The 15,490-nt window shown below is 44.2% G+C and overlaps 1 pseudogene; it reads right to left on the reverse strand.

The window, feature by feature from the left end:
- Nucleotides 1–1,422: 1,422 nt before the first annotated feature.
- LOC114689327 lies at nt 1,423–11,080 on the reverse strand (annotated as a pseudogene).
- Nucleotides 11,081–15,490: the final 4,410 nt, after the last annotated feature.

Consider the following 15,490-nt stretch of genomic DNA (forward strand, 5'->3'; position numbering starts at 1 on the left):
TACTGAGAGAAGCAAACATTATTCCAGAGTCTGTGTTCCCATGGCCATGCCTAATGAGATTTCCCAACAGAGAATTATTCATGTGGTGGGCTGACACCTTGAATATTACTGTCCATCTGCTGTTCTATGACATGGCCCTTGGCATTAACCCATCCAAAACTGCCTGTAGTTCTCAGTCATTTGAGAATCCTCACAAGGCCAGGTGCTTTGACATCTGGTGACTGTTTATTCTTTTTCTCACACCCCCCCCCAATTATTACTGGAAATGACTCCATTGCTGTGTGCCCTGCCTAAAGTATTCTTTCTATTCATCTGACCACCTTCTTATCCTACTCTGACATCAGCACAGAGGTCACATGAGCCACAGACTCTTTTAGGAGCACTCTGTGAAGCACACAGAGCCTTGTTTTATGATCCACCTGCACACCACCAAGGTAATGCCCCAGACACAGAATGCCAGCTTGGTAAAAAACTGTTCCTCTGGCCTCAGGACACTTAAAAGAACATCTCTTCAGTCATAATGTCTAGCTGTGAGGTCATGGGAAATGGCTAAGATTCTGTGTCTCAGTTTCCTCATCCATAAAAAGGACTGATAATAACATAGAGGTCAGAGGCACATCACAAAATTTTCAGATGGTGAGTGACAATATCTACTATCCTGGCTTCACTAGAGGGCAAATTCCTGCCAACATGAGCTGAATGAACACTGCCTGAGTAATTTCTGTACAGTTATCTATTTATTGATCCTTTGCTCCAAGCCCTGCGTTTTGTGTAAGGAAGGCAGAGTTGTCCGTCTCGTGTGATGTTGGTCAGTGGGGAACCTAGAAAAAGGCTCCTCTGCCCTAGATTGGTGTACTAGGGGGAAAGAAGCTGGTCTGACCAACCGACTCCATGAGCTGCAGGAGTGAGAGACACAAAACTGTGCCAGATGTGGGCAGGGTGAGGAGCCCCTGTAAGGGACAGTGGGTGGCAGAGCCTGGAAAAGGGAAAGTGTGAGGCAAAAACTGGGCATTGAGTGGCCCCAGTTCTGGAAATAGACTCTGAGTGGCAGGTTCTCATCTCAAGGACTGGGGCTGAGGTCCATATGATTGGGCTATAAATTTGAATAGTTCCATTAAGCCTGTGGAAGCTGAAGACAGACATAACCAGAGCCCAGATAGAGACTGAGCCTATCTGCCCAGGCTTTTGGATAGAGGCAGATACAAGATTGGCAGCATGGAGAGGCGACAAAGACAGATTTCAGGGTCAGGAACATGAGCCAGTGCTGCCAAGAGGACTGGGAGCCTAGCACTGATTGTCCAAGGGCTCCTGTGCATGTGGGAGTCATACAGTTAGTCACTGTTATTGTCCATCCCGGCATGCCACAGCCAATCAGAGCAAGGAGGCCAAAATGCACACAGAGAACCACAAACAGACTTAATCCCTACTCCTAGGAAGAAGCCTCACCACTTGGAAAGTTCTAGTTTCCCTTAGGATTTGTGACTTTGGCCATAAAGAGTGGAGTCTGAATGTTTGTGTCAGAGACAATCATTAGGAATACACTGCTGAAAATCACTTTCATAGGGTTAGAAATTAGAGCTGATCCCAAAGCTCTGACTCTTGTGGCAGCAACTGCTTCTGTGTCTGTCTCATCCACATCCAGCACAACATTATGGACCACCTGTAGGAGAAAGACATCACTCACTGGAGACGGGGGGGGGGGGCCGCGGTGGCAGTAGAGCAGATTCCTGAAGCAAGCATCCACTGCTGGCCTCAGCTGCTGGTGAGGGTTGTTTGTTCCTACTGTGAACTCTACTCCTGGTGTTTCCAAGTCTCGGCTCAGGCTGTGAGATGAGGCATGCCCTGGGTCTGCTCAGTCTCTGAGAATCTGTGGTACCCTCAAACACACTACAAACTGGAGCGTGGGTGTAGGCAACATCACTCATTAATCCACAGGAATATTCTCAGAGTACCCACAGGGAAAAGCCTGGGTGCTGGCATCAAGTGCAGGCTTCATTGTCCCTCCTGCTCCAGCCTCCTTGGGACAAACAACCTCAATGCAAATGGCATAACTTCTCATTCTCAGACTTCCATGCCCTACTAATACATATCTGAGCCCAGGCCTCTGAGTGGGCACTGGACAGAACACTAGGCATTGTCAGGCTGTGCATCTGGGAATGTAATGTGGAATCCTAAGGCATCTTTTCTGCTCTTCTTAAGCTTTTCATCCCAATTGTCATTCATCTCTTCTTATTTCCTCTACTGCTACTGTTCTATGTGCTAGTCCAGAAGTACTGGTCAGCTCTGCTGTAAAGAAGCTGAGGCTGAAATGCCTTACCCTTCAAGGAATTGTGGGTGGCATCCACACACAGCACAGGTTGAACCTATGGTTGTAGAAGACCAAGCTCAGGCTCTTTCCCATCCTGTGCTCCTGGGTGAGATTATGCTCAGTGGGTAGAGGAGGGATTGGCTGCATGCTCTCCAGCAGGAATATCTAGATTATAATCCAGCTCTCCCAGGATGAGGGAATCTCAGAAATTCAGGCTTTCTCACAAATTTACCATTCCCCCTGGCCACCTGGCCTTCACTATCCTCATTTTGGTACACAATAAGAACCACCCAGTGTTTCTTGGCTTACCTGAGAGACTCTGAGGTCCTTGGCCCCTGTGATCCTAGACAGGTCAGCCTGTGTGGAGAAGACTTCCCTGATACCCAGCTGTTGAGGGATGCCCTCTATGTTGTAGTCACTGGAGATGGAGAACTTGGGTATGTAGAGCTCATCAATCATCCTGAGAATGAAAGGAGAAATGTAAGAGTCACTGGACTGTGTGTCCCTCTCAAACCACATTGTAGCTAGGACACCTATCTACAGACAGCCTTCTCACCAGAGAGAAGTCCTCTTTCCATGCAGGCATACATCACATGATTTTGCTTTTCTGTTGCATTTATTACCCATCAGTGCCTGAGAGTGTTTACAGAGGCAGGCACTGAGGCTTGGTACCAGCTCTTCCCTTACAGAAGTGCTTTTCTCCCAGACCCAGAAAATGCAGTCCTTCCCTGTCATGTGGACCCTCAGACTGCACCTAATGAGTCTTCTATTTAAAATTGCACACTCCATCTGACTCCATTTTCCTTATCCTTGGGCCCTCCCCTTAAATATCTCATTCCTTCTCGTCTTTTAACAAATCAAATAATGTTAAGTTGCATTTCCATCTTCCTACTCTCTCTTTCTCAACTACAAGATGAGCCCACAGGGTAAAAAATTTTGTGTATTAGTCTCTGAAAAACTCGCAGGGTTTAAATCAGAACATTGCACATAGCGGGTCTTCAAGTCATCATTCTGTGAATGGTGAATGAATGAGTGATGAGGGGATGAGATGGCTACAAAGGACACAGCTGATTCTCAGAGCTGATCTCATCTCAACCTCCCTCCCCTCTGCCTTCCAAAACCCAGTCAAGATTCTCTGTAATTACAGACTGTTAGACACAGAGGAATCCTCAGCTCCTGCTCCAGCTCATCTCATCTTTGAACAACAAAAATGACAGTAAAATCTGGCCCCAAACTACTGACTCAGCAGAGGGAAAGTCACCTCTGTTCCACGTGTCCCTGCTGACTCTCCAGTCATTATACTGGGTGGTTGTGAGACTCTGAGGGTCAGGGACACTGGACCTCAAGGCAGCATCAGGGTGGGGAGCCAGACCATCAATGGTTCCTTTGGACACACACCTGGGCCTCAGAGAGTCCTTCCTCTTCCTCAGGGTCTCTGTTTGCAAGCTGGCTTCCCCTGCTGCATTCTGCCCTTGTCAGGGAGGATGAACAGGGTGCTGGCATTGCCTCTGTACTTCAGCTCCACCACAGTGCAGGACAGATCCTCATCGCAGAAGTAGGGTGTGGTCAGGTCCTCAATGTTCATCTTGGGCACCCTCACAGACCTCTTCTTGTATAGTTGAACTCAGACTCAAATGTGTCATGAGGGTTAAATGATGTCTTCCATTTCCCTAAATGTGGATCAAGCCATCAGAATGTAACAGCACTGGAGAGACTCCACCTCCACCCCATTTTGGCCCAACTTCTGAATCAAGAGAGCAATCAATCCATCTTCAACAACACAGTGTAGTAACCCTAGGTGCTTGCGTAATCTGGATTGGAAAAACCTTGATTTATGCAGAACTATGAATGAGAAGTGATCCACAGGCTTGGTTTGGAAAAGGGAACGCAAAACCAAAGCCTGGCTACTTGAGGAACCTGGGAAACAATCTGGGATCTGAGAATGGGGTGATTTAAAGAGAAATGAAAGTAAAAGTGGTGAGACCAGAGCCTGGGGAGGTTTGGGGATCCCTTCTTCCTTAGGAGGAACACTGTCTAGAAGGCAGTTGCTTGTGGGACATGTTTCCAGAGAAGCAGGAAGAGACTGAAACCTCCAGACGGTGACCTGTCAATGGTGCACGTCAAAGTGAACCACTTAATGGAAGGCAGAGCCCAGAGCCAAGTGTGGGCTTAGAATCAAGCTCTAGGGCCTGAAAACTTCCCAGAGCTGGATTACCAGGATCCCATAATTGGTTGACTAAGACATTGGTAATGAGTCCTCTTCTCCCTTATGGGCCATGTTCACCTCCATGAATCAAAGATATCCTACTAAGACTTTATGCACATTCCAAGTGCATGTGACCATCTGCAATATACCCTAGGGGACATGGTACTTTGACAATTTCTTGTGCTCAGGATCCAGCCACACAAACACACATCCCCACCTCAGGGTCAAGCAGCCTTGGAGTTCAGGTCCTGGGCCCAGCAGGGAGAGCCAAGCCCTGCAGTCTAATCCTTCAGGCCATCACTCTGCTTCCCCTCCCTTCACAGCACAGCTGCTGTGAGGCCATCCTGGACTCCTGTCCTCTGTCTTCCCATCCTCTTCTGTCCATGGCCAATTGGTTTCCTGTTATTATCTGAGAGCCTACCCTCCTCTTCTCTCACTTATCCAGAGTCCAGAGTCCCAAATCCACCCCAGATCTAGTCACATCAAGATTTTTATCAGGAATCTTTCTGTGGTCCATTGTCTCACTCTTTGTTCTATCAGACAGGGTTTTATGGGTATTGGCTCTACATATCTTCCAACTAAACCTCACCCACAACAATTCCATCCCACTCTCCCAAATCTCCTGAGCCTCAACTCCAGATTTGTTGTCCTAGGATTGTGTCTTCAGCACTGTGACCCCATAAGCTGACTTGGCTACTAATTTTACAAACTAAAATTTCATGAATCAGCCAGACACTAAACACAGAACACTGCCTGGCTGACACCTCCCTCTCACTAATAGTTTCTCCTCAGTCCCTGCTTTTCCATATCCATGACCAGCATTACAGAAAAGGTTCAGGGAGAGGTCCTACATAAGAATGTGTGAAAGGCTCTTCAGTAGTTATGGGACATGCTACTTTCCTCATTTAAGATTGGGTAGCCAGACTCCTTAGGTCAAGATATCTCAGACAACCTGAGTCCTCCTAGAGATATAGTTTCTCCAGCAGATGGATTCTGTATGAGCATATTAGAAAGGTTGGAGTGGGCTGAATAAGGGACTTCTTTTGCGGTAGTTTGAGTGCAATTGTTTCCCATAAGCTCATAAGAAATGGCATTATTAGGAGATGTGGTTTTATTAAAATAGGTGTGGTCTTGTTGCAGGAAGTGTGTCACTCTGGAGGCAGGCTTTGAGGTCTCATAAATGTTCAAGATACAGCCCAGAGTCCCAGACTGTGGGAGCCCAGCTGGGAGACCGGCTCCCACATTTTAGCACAGGGTACTCGTGAGTAGAGAGGGGAAACACAGAAACACATGATGTCCTTGGGAGGGCCTGGATCCTTATCCACCAGCTCCTCCTGTCTCTTCTAAAGGCTATGTATAGGAATGCCAAGGGGTGGAGCAAAGGACCTCCCCCTAGCTCAACCAAGTGTAGACTCTTCCTATCACCTTGTAACCATGCACATGGTCAAACAATCCTCTCATGTAGCCATGCTGGGTAAAGCAAGCTCAGATCTCACAAGGAAACCTTTTTGGGCCTCCACAACTCCCCCTTCTTGATATAAAAACGAGCTCCACAGGCCCCTCAGACTGTGCCTGTCTTAGCTTGTTATTCTTGATTAATTTTACATGCATATATTCAAGAAGTTATCAAGAAGACAGTTGCCCATCTTTGGCTACCAGCCTCTGGCAAGAGGGGGGTACAGAACTTAACTTATTTTTTTTTTTTTTTGGTTTTTTCGAGACAGGGTTTCTCTATGTAATTTTGCGCCTTTCCTGGAACTCACTTGGTAGCCCAGGCTGGCTCGAACTCACAGAGATCGCTGCTCTGCTCCAAGTGCTGGATTAAGGCGTGCCACCACCCGCCAGAACTTAACTTATCTGTGACTTAGGTCCCTACTAAGAGCTTAGAATCATCCACAGTGATTTCCAAAGCAGCCATACCTCCCAGTAAAGGAATAGAGAATAATAAAAATATAATATACTTTTGAAGAGTTTCTCTCTGGGTCCTGCCAAGCCCCTGCAGTCCTGCAGCCCACTTATAAAATAATCACTCAGGTGCTTATATTACTTATAAATTGTGGCAGTCTTCTTGCTATCTGTTCTTATATCTTTTTTGTTTGTTTGTTTTTTTTTTTTTTTTTTTGTTTTTTTCGAGACAGGGTTTCTCTGCGTAGGATTGAGCCTTTCTTGGAGCTCACTTGGTAGCCCAGGCTGGCCTCTAACTCACAGAGATCTTCCTGGCTCTGCCTCCCGAGTGCTGGGATTAAAGGCTTGCGCCACCACCGCCAGCTCTGTTCTTATATCTTAAATTAACCCATTTCTATAAATCTATACCTTGCCATGTGGCTCGTGGCTTACTGGTATCTTACATCATGCTTTTCCCTCTGGCAGCTGGCAGTGTCTCTCTGCCTTAGCCTTCCATCTCCCAGCATTCTCCTCCCTCTTTGTCCCATCTATACTTCCTGCCTAGCTACTGGCCAGTCAGTGTTTTCTTTGTCAATCAATCATCCACAGCACGTTTTACAAACTTCCATCCTGTCCCAACCAGCGCGATCTTCAGCAGAGACCCTAGAAGGGGGATGGCGAATGAAGGGACAAGAGACACAAAGAACTGACAGCAAGACAGTATTATGATCAAGCTGCAAAATTTTATTTTTCTCAGGTGGGATTTATAGTAAAGAGACCAGGAAACTTTCTTTGGGAAAAGATCAGGGGACTGTTGAGTTGTCAAGTAACCCAACCAAGCAACCTAACCACAAAACATTGTTACTAGTGGTCACTGTAGCAGAAAGATAAGAAAATGTTAAGTTATTTTCTAATAACTCAGGACTTGTCCAAGCATGTCAAAAGTTTCTGGTTAGTGGCTCAATACTGGACAACAGAAAGTTAACTCAGGCAGGCAATATGGCATGGCTCTTGAAATTGTCCTCGGCACCATCCTACATATTTACAAATAGTATATCACTATACATATTTATACCTTTTTACAAACTTATATTCAAAAGGAAACTTTGTAGAACTACTTTATAAATTTTACCACATATCTAGAAGAATCTCTTAACAGAACTAATTTACATTCAAAATCAAACTCTATTAGCAAACACCTAGAAGAGATTTCTTAACAGAACTATTAACAAGACAGGAAATATGGAAATCATTTCTAAGTTCAGAGTTTATAGTCAGATTTTATGTCATTCTAAAAGTTTTTCCTGACAGTTTGAAGTCAGAGGTTAATTCATCAGTGGCTCTAAGCTTGACTGAGTGAAAAATTCCCTCTTCTTATTTTTTTAAAGCTGCTTTTTAAGATTATCATGAGCATTTCAATGATGCCAATGTTTCTCTCTTGCATTTCAAGCACAACCCAAGCTTTTTTATTTGCCTATAAGATTTTTCTTTTTTCACATCCAAAGCAATTTCTCACTGTATGGACCTCTTTCTCTAGTATTCTAAAGGGTTTCAAAGTGACTTCTTGACAAATAGTATTAGCATATTAATTGCCTCCTGACTGGCAAGCTGTTTGCCTGTTTCTAGTTCTTGAGAGGCAAGCTAACAGAGCTTGTGAAAAAAAATAGAATTTCGAGCAGAAAAAAAAAAAAAACAGAGTTTTTGTCAGTGCTGCACTGGTATTTCTCTAATGGACTTCATTTCCCAAGCTGCCTTTCTCTATATTGTCATGCTGTTACAACCCACGTTACAGACTCTATTTCTCAAACTGCCTTTGTCTATATCATCACAGTTACAAATGAACTACATTTCCCATGCTGCCTTTCTTGGTCTGGGAGAAAACTTCTATTCACACTGTATTCAAGCTTTTGCTTTTACCATGGCAAGTTTTTCAGTCAAAGTTTTGCTCTCTTACCAGGGGATATCTCTGTTCTCCCTGAGCTGGCCCTGATACGTATATATCCTTCATCTGACATCGTCCCCTGGAGCAGGCTGCATCTGTCTGTCTGCTCACACTCAGACAGGCATTTTGGTAACCCTTTGTTCCCCTGCCTTATTGGATCAATGAAAAAATAAAGACAGTACTTGAAAATAGAGCTTTTTTAGACAGATTTTCCCCAATAGAGAAAGAAAACAAAGAGCTTTTTCAGAGAAAACTTTTCTTTGTTAGAAAAAAAAAAAAAAAAAAAAAAAGCTGCTCAGCGGTTTTTTTTCCCCTAATACCAGCTTGAAGGAAAGATAGGAGTAGCAGAGAGGATTTGTCCTGTTCCAAGAGGGTTTGTTTGTTTGTTTGTTTGTTTTTTCCAGAGCAATTACAGGTGATTTTCCCATACTGATAGACGTTATTTCCAGGTGAGTTATATTTTTGCCCTTACAGAAAGAGAAAAATTCTGAGAAAGACCTGAAGAGCTTCCAGATTTTAGAGAGAAATTATGAAATTTTCCAAAGAAACCTTTCAGCTTTTGAGAGAAAGATTGCTAAAATTTCCCCAAGACTTCTGTTTCCTATTATTGGCTTTATGACCAAGGAAACTAATTCTGATGGTATGATGTTATCATACAGTCACAATGTCAGTGAAGTGAAGAGTTTCATTTAACTCACAACTGCCTCAGGAAAAACTCTTTCCTCTACTGCTCAGGACTTGAATCTAAGCTCTTCACAGGCTAAAAGTTTCCATAGGAATCTTTTTCTGCCTGTTTTTCTCATTTTGATAGATTTTTCTCTGTTTCTTCCCCAGGAATTTGCATTCATATTCCCGTAGTTGGAAAATCAAAGACATAGTTCCTCTGTCTTGTTGCTTATCTTATCCTAAGTTTTTTCTTACACTATATCCCTATATTCTACCTTATATTTTTCCTTCTTACCCTAAGTTTTTTCTACACTATATTCCTTTATTCTACCTTATATTTTTTCCTTAATTTTTATAGATAGAAATTAAGAGAGAGAGAAAAAGAAAGAAACCTAGAAAGAGAGAAATATTCACTGCACCTCACTTTTCAACTTTGGCATTCAGCCATCTTATTTTCACTCCCCAAAATAAAAAAATCTTTGCCTTCATTTTTAATTCCTTATGGGGCATGCCTCCTTAAAATTGCAACTCCCTCTCTCTCCTTTTGCCAAGGCTGTAGTTCCTGTTCCTGGTATCATTTTTGGGAGCCCAGCTAGGAGACCTGCTATTACATTTTATGACAGGGAACTCTTGAGGAGAGAGGGACAAGAGATACTAGATAGAAGGATAGAGGGGAGAGAAACAGATAGAAACACAGGATAGCTTCAGGAAGGCCTGGATCCTTATCCACCAGTCCCTCCTGTCTCTTCTAAAGGGCTATTTATAGAAATGCCAAGGCGTGGAGCAAAAGAATTCCCCTTCACTCAGCTAAGTGTAGACCCTTCCAATCACTTTGTAACCATGCATGTGGTCAAGCAATCCTCTAATGCAGCCCTGCTGGGTAAAACAAGTTGAGATCTCACTAGAAAAGCTTTGTGGGCCTCCACACCAGACTACTTCCTCTTGCCAGCAAGATGTAGTACTCTCAGATATGGCTTTATCATCATGTCTGCCTGTACACTGCCATGTCCCATCATGATGATAATGGATGGAACCTCTGAATTTTAAGTGAGCCACCCAATTAAATGTTTTCCATTATAAGAGTTGCCATGGTTATGGTGTCTCTTCACAGCAATAGAACCCTGACTAAGAAGACACCATCTCTGCAGGGAGAAGCAATGGCTTCAGTAGGTAGGACTGGACATGTGAGCGATGCAATCTGATAGTCAGTAAGTTAAAGTCACATCCAACACAACCCTCTTAGACTCAGGGGTTTTGTGAAGTATGTACCAGGAATCACAACTATATCGCAAAAATCCCAAAGGACAAGTAAGGCCTGCTAGTAATAAGAAGTTAGGTACCCATGTTTCCAAGGCCATGGGCATCTCTTTTCTAGGGGTCAGAGTATAGACACAAGGTGCCCAGCCAACACCCTCTCCATCCACCCCTGAAACAGTGACCATTCTCACCTTTAAAGTAGATGTAATTCACCAGCACCACTAACAAACTCTCATCCAGTGTGAGATTAGTTCCTTGATCTTCCCCTGGGTCTGTTGGCTTACATAGTCATTGATGAGGTTTTTGGCCTCATGAGGCTGCTGGAAGTCAGTCACAGAGGCCTCAGCCTGGTAGAACACCCTTGCCTTCTCCTTAAACTCTGCTAGCATCTGCAGATGCTTTTTAATAAACATGATGCTGCTTATGCTGATTTTCACCTGGTCCTCTGGCTGACTGAGAATATGGAAGAGGTGCCCAAAGCTCCAGTGGATATCTGCCTCAGAGGTCTCTGTGAGATTGAACTTGAGACCTTCTAGAATCTCTTCCAGGGTGTTGCTGCTTGCTCTCAGGGACAGGATGGCCAAAGCTACTGAGATGCTGAATGGGGAGAATATGACATTTTTATCTGGATTCTTCAAAACCAACTCCTTGTAGAGGGTGAAGGCAAAGTCATTGTTGATAGAGGCCATTGTTAGACTGTCCACTCGTGTCCCAATGTTTTGGTCTTCCTGGACTTCAGCATTTCTTTCCAATGAGCCATCTAGTTGGCAGGGCAGAACCCAGCCATCAAAAGGATAAGAGCTACAAGGAGGGCCATCTTCTCTGCTCTCTTGTCTGAAAAGGAAGAGTTTTGGAGTCTGGAAAGATCAGGTAGTGACCTGACCATTTCCTTGTCCTTCAACCTTGCATGTACTGTATCCAGGCTCTGCTGCCATTTTCTGCTTTTGTGACCATCTGTTAGGGATGCTCTGGCCTCTCAAATGACACTACCAGATCCCACACAGCCTGTTTCCACTAGAGGAAGTGATGCTGCAGTAGTCAATTTTTCTCCTAGAAAATCAGGATCCATAGAGATAAAGGGACATGCCAGACTAACAAAGTAAGGAAGAAAAGGACCTAAGGATGGGCAAAATCCTTCTGTAATTGTAATTTCTTTCCTCTTTTTGCTTTGCATAAGAGCTCACTAGAAATTAGGGAATACTCTTAATTTACACTTGTCCCCTACTCACCATCACCAACTTCTAGTAAGGACTCAGTGAAGAATCCTTGAATTAGATTAGCAGTAAATGCCCCACCCCAACCTCCACATGACAAGTTCATGACATCTCACTGCCCTGGGATGCATCTGGTTCCTGTGTCTGGGCATGAGGTGGGATAATTGAGAGGTAACACTGCAGATATCTGATGCAGTATTAAAGCCTTGGCATCCCCAAGAACAGGTATTAGAAAGACCAATGGAGAATGGTTCTTTCAGCTCTGCCAGGATACCACATGGTGGTTTCTATCTCAGCTTGGAAGGCTTCCTGACAGGAAGAAAAATAAATGGTGTCCCAGTCTCTGACACCTGAACCAGATTTCATTTTGGTTGTCGGGATAGCTGTGTGGTAGTAACACGCAGATTGGTGGATCATTCTTGGCAGCCCAGTGAGTGGCCCAGGTTACATTATTAGTAAATGTGCCTGACTTATTATGGGAACTGGGATGATTGTAGGGAATGTCCAGAGAGTCATCTCTTCCATACACCCCTGGAGTGGGGCCACGAGCATCATAAGACCACAGGGAAGCTATATAGCAGGAGGGACACTAGGATGACCGTGGCTTATAATAAGTTTGGTTTTACTCAATTACTTGGCAAGCCTAGATGAAACATTTCATTATTAGGATAAGAATTTATACTGCATCAAGCTGATAGTAGAAAAATAAATAAATAAATAAAAATGAAAAAAGTAAACTCACATGTAGCCAAGGATGACCTTCAACCTTTGTCCTCCGGCCTCCACCCTCCAAGTCCCAGAATTACAGACCACACCTGGCTTACAGCATCCTTTTTATTTAAGGCTCGTTCGCCCAATTTTTGAGGGTTAAAGATAGCAGCCCCCATCCTTAATTTATCAAGTCATTTTTCTTGTGATAAAAATATTTTTACCTCTCCAGGGAAATCCCCAAGGTCAATGAACCACAGCTGGCTTGAGCAGAGCTGTGTGTACAACCTCTGCAGAGAACCACTATAGTGATATTTTATTTGTACTGAAATGTGATTTTATTTGCATGTTAATAAATATAGTTGCCTGGGGGTCAGAGCTAATATCAAGCCATAGCAGAAGCTGGGTGGTGGTGGTGCATGCCTTTAATCCCAGCACTTGGGAGGCAGAACTAGGCAAATCTCTGTGTGTTCAAGGACACAGCCAGCAGGGAGACACACACCTTTAATCTCAATACCAACCATAGAAGACCTGGAGGTCTGTACAGACAGGCAGTGATGAGGAGGTCATGTGGTTGGGTTTACAACTAATGAGAAGGCAGAATAGAAACTCTATAAAAAAGACAAACAGACAGGAAGTAGCTCTCTTGCTGAGGAGGACAGGAGTGGCAGTGAAGGGTAAGGTTTTTAGCTCTTAGCTATTGCTCTGACCTCTTGAGCTTTCATCTTTGCATTGGCTCTGTGTTTCTTATTTAACAAGACGATTACATCTACAAACCACAGCTGGCTTGAGCAGGACTGTATGTACAACCCCTGCAGAGAACCACAGCTGGCTTGAACAGGGCTATATGTACAAACTCTACAATGATTCTGTTCCAGGAACACAGCTTCCCTGCCACAGAGTTCCCCCAGGGGTTTTTCTCTATATGTTTGTTTACTCTGACCTCAAGATCTTTTGGATCATGAGCAAGTCAGCAAAAAGATTACAGATGGAGAGGACCTACATCAACAGCCTCAGATGTGGATGAACCCTAATGCTGAGTTGGAAAAAGCCCCAGTGTTTCTCTGCTCTGATGTTCTTTCTAAATTGAAGAAGTCCAGGTAGAAAATTATTCAGTGACTGTCCCCCATCCTTGGAGCCAGAGAGAAACTAGATTCTCAAATCCTGACACTCACTGTACCATTGCTTTGGTAGAGTTCTCAAATTATTCCAAACCAAAGGCGGCCCCTCGGAAGTTCTAATTATTATTCCTTATGCTGCTTTTTTTTAAAAAAAAAAAAATATTATTGATTTAAATTTTACTTTGGAAAAAAAAAAAAGAAAGCCTGTGGTAGTGGTAAACATGGAGGCCAAACTTTAGCCTCTGTCCACTGTATAGGTGAGTTTAGAAGTGAATATAGATGCTAGAGGGAAGGGATGATGGGGAAGATGGATAGAGAGGAGAGAGGATAAGGTGAGAAAGGATGAGGAGTGAGAAAGTGAAGGAAGAAGGAGCAGGAGGACAAGAGGGGGAGGGGGCATAAAATGAGGGAGGAGGGGGATCAGATGAGGGAGCCAAGGGGAAGACAGAGGGGACAGAAGACTAGAAGAGTGTAGGAGGAGAATGGAGGGAGTAGGGGAGGGAGGTGTTGAAGCTGATCCACATGTCCTTGGGATGTGACATGCCTGCAGTGGGGCCAGGGACTTCAGCAACCACTTACTCTGTGCTTACTGTCAGATTGATGCATCCATTTCTTTCAAAAGCATTCAACTATATTTTACTGAAAAATTATTTCCTCAGAAAACAAGTTAGCCTGTTTCTACAGGTGAAAATTTGGCTGAGTAGCTGATGGTTGTCTTCTTTTCCTGGCTATGAGAGAGTGGAACCTTCATATTGGCCATGAGATCTTTTGGGGGAAGTAGGATCCCTGAACCCAAGCCTGCTGCCCCAGAGGGACTCTGCAACTGTCCTGTCTCCCCTTAGCTATAACAGCAGCACCCAGACTAGACAAGGTCTCAATACTTCCACCTTGTGCAGGGTCAAAAGGAGCAGGCTCCATTTACTCTCCAGGAGCATAGCCCACCCGCATCTACTGTAGACATGAATATCCGGACTGAGAGAAGATTCATATGCATCCCAGAAATGTCCTCAGACTCCAACCCAGTACCACAGGAACAATTCCTCACCACCCTCCAAACCAATAACCCATTTAATTGTCAATACCACAGTCCTGGAAAGGCTCCTTCCACTGTCCCAGGAGAGAAGGAATCCTGAGCATTACCTAGAGGGCTGAAACCAGCGGCCAGCATCTGTGTTAGATGAGTCCTAATGTTTGGGGTTGCTGTTCTCCTGGGATGCTGCTCTCCCACTGCACATTGATGCCTATTTATCCACACCAGGGACACCTCCCACCTCATAGGAAATGCTGGCATGTACAAGGTGTGCTCTGAGATAAGATTGGAAGTGGGCAGACAAGATTATTTCTGGTAACATGAATTTATAAAATCTATCTAGCAGAAACACCTGCCACTGTGTTCCAATCAATAAGGCAGCCGCAGCTGGATTTCAAAGTTGCAGCTTCTGTTTCTTCAATGGTGCAAAGTTCAGTGTGGAGCTGGGGAGTAGTTGGAGGCAATGGGCATATTCTAAAGAGACTTGTTCTCCTCTCTTTGGCTATCAGACTTCTGGAGAGAAGCTGCCTCGTCTGGCAGTGAAGGAAAACTCCTAAAGGAATCTATGTCTGCAGAGCCTGGCTGGCTGATCTGAATTTCAGTACTGTAGAGAGATGGGAACACTGCAGGTCAGAGGCTAATGACCTTCTCATGGCTAAGTGCTGCTCTCTGGAACAGCCATGTTTCCTCCCTCTGTGTCAGAACTAAACCTTGTGACAATAGACTCTATTCACTTAGCAGACAACCAGCTTCAATCCAAAAGCTAAGAATGCCAGCAGATAACATCTTGAGCCTGTAGAGAGGCTCCCTCATATTGATGCACCTACCTCTCTGAGGTTCCTATCCCTGCATTTTAAACTTGCCTTGATTTGTGATTTTCTTTGTTTGGTTAGGCTATTAAGTTTTCATGAAACTGCTTCCACACTAGAATATGTAATTTCAGTAACCTAAATTACCTAAATCTGTGTTCTCAGATCCTGTCATTCAAAATAGCTTGTACAAAGTGTCTGTTATTTCCCTTTAGGATGAGAGCTGTGCTGTTTGTGTCAATGTTGTGTTAGAGATCCAGCAGGCAGGAGTTATTCCAAAGCAGCTGTCCCCAACGTCGAGGTGCTGGTCCTAACTAGAAGGATTTTGGCTGAATAAACAGTAGT

The sequence above is a fragment of the Peromyscus leucopus genome, chromosome 14 (genome assembly GCF_004664715.2).
Source record: "Peromyscus leucopus breed LL Stock chromosome 14, UCI_PerLeu_2.1, whole genome shotgun sequence".
Classification (NCBI taxonomy): Eukaryota; Metazoa; Chordata; class Mammalia; order Rodentia; family Cricetidae; genus Peromyscus; species Peromyscus leucopus.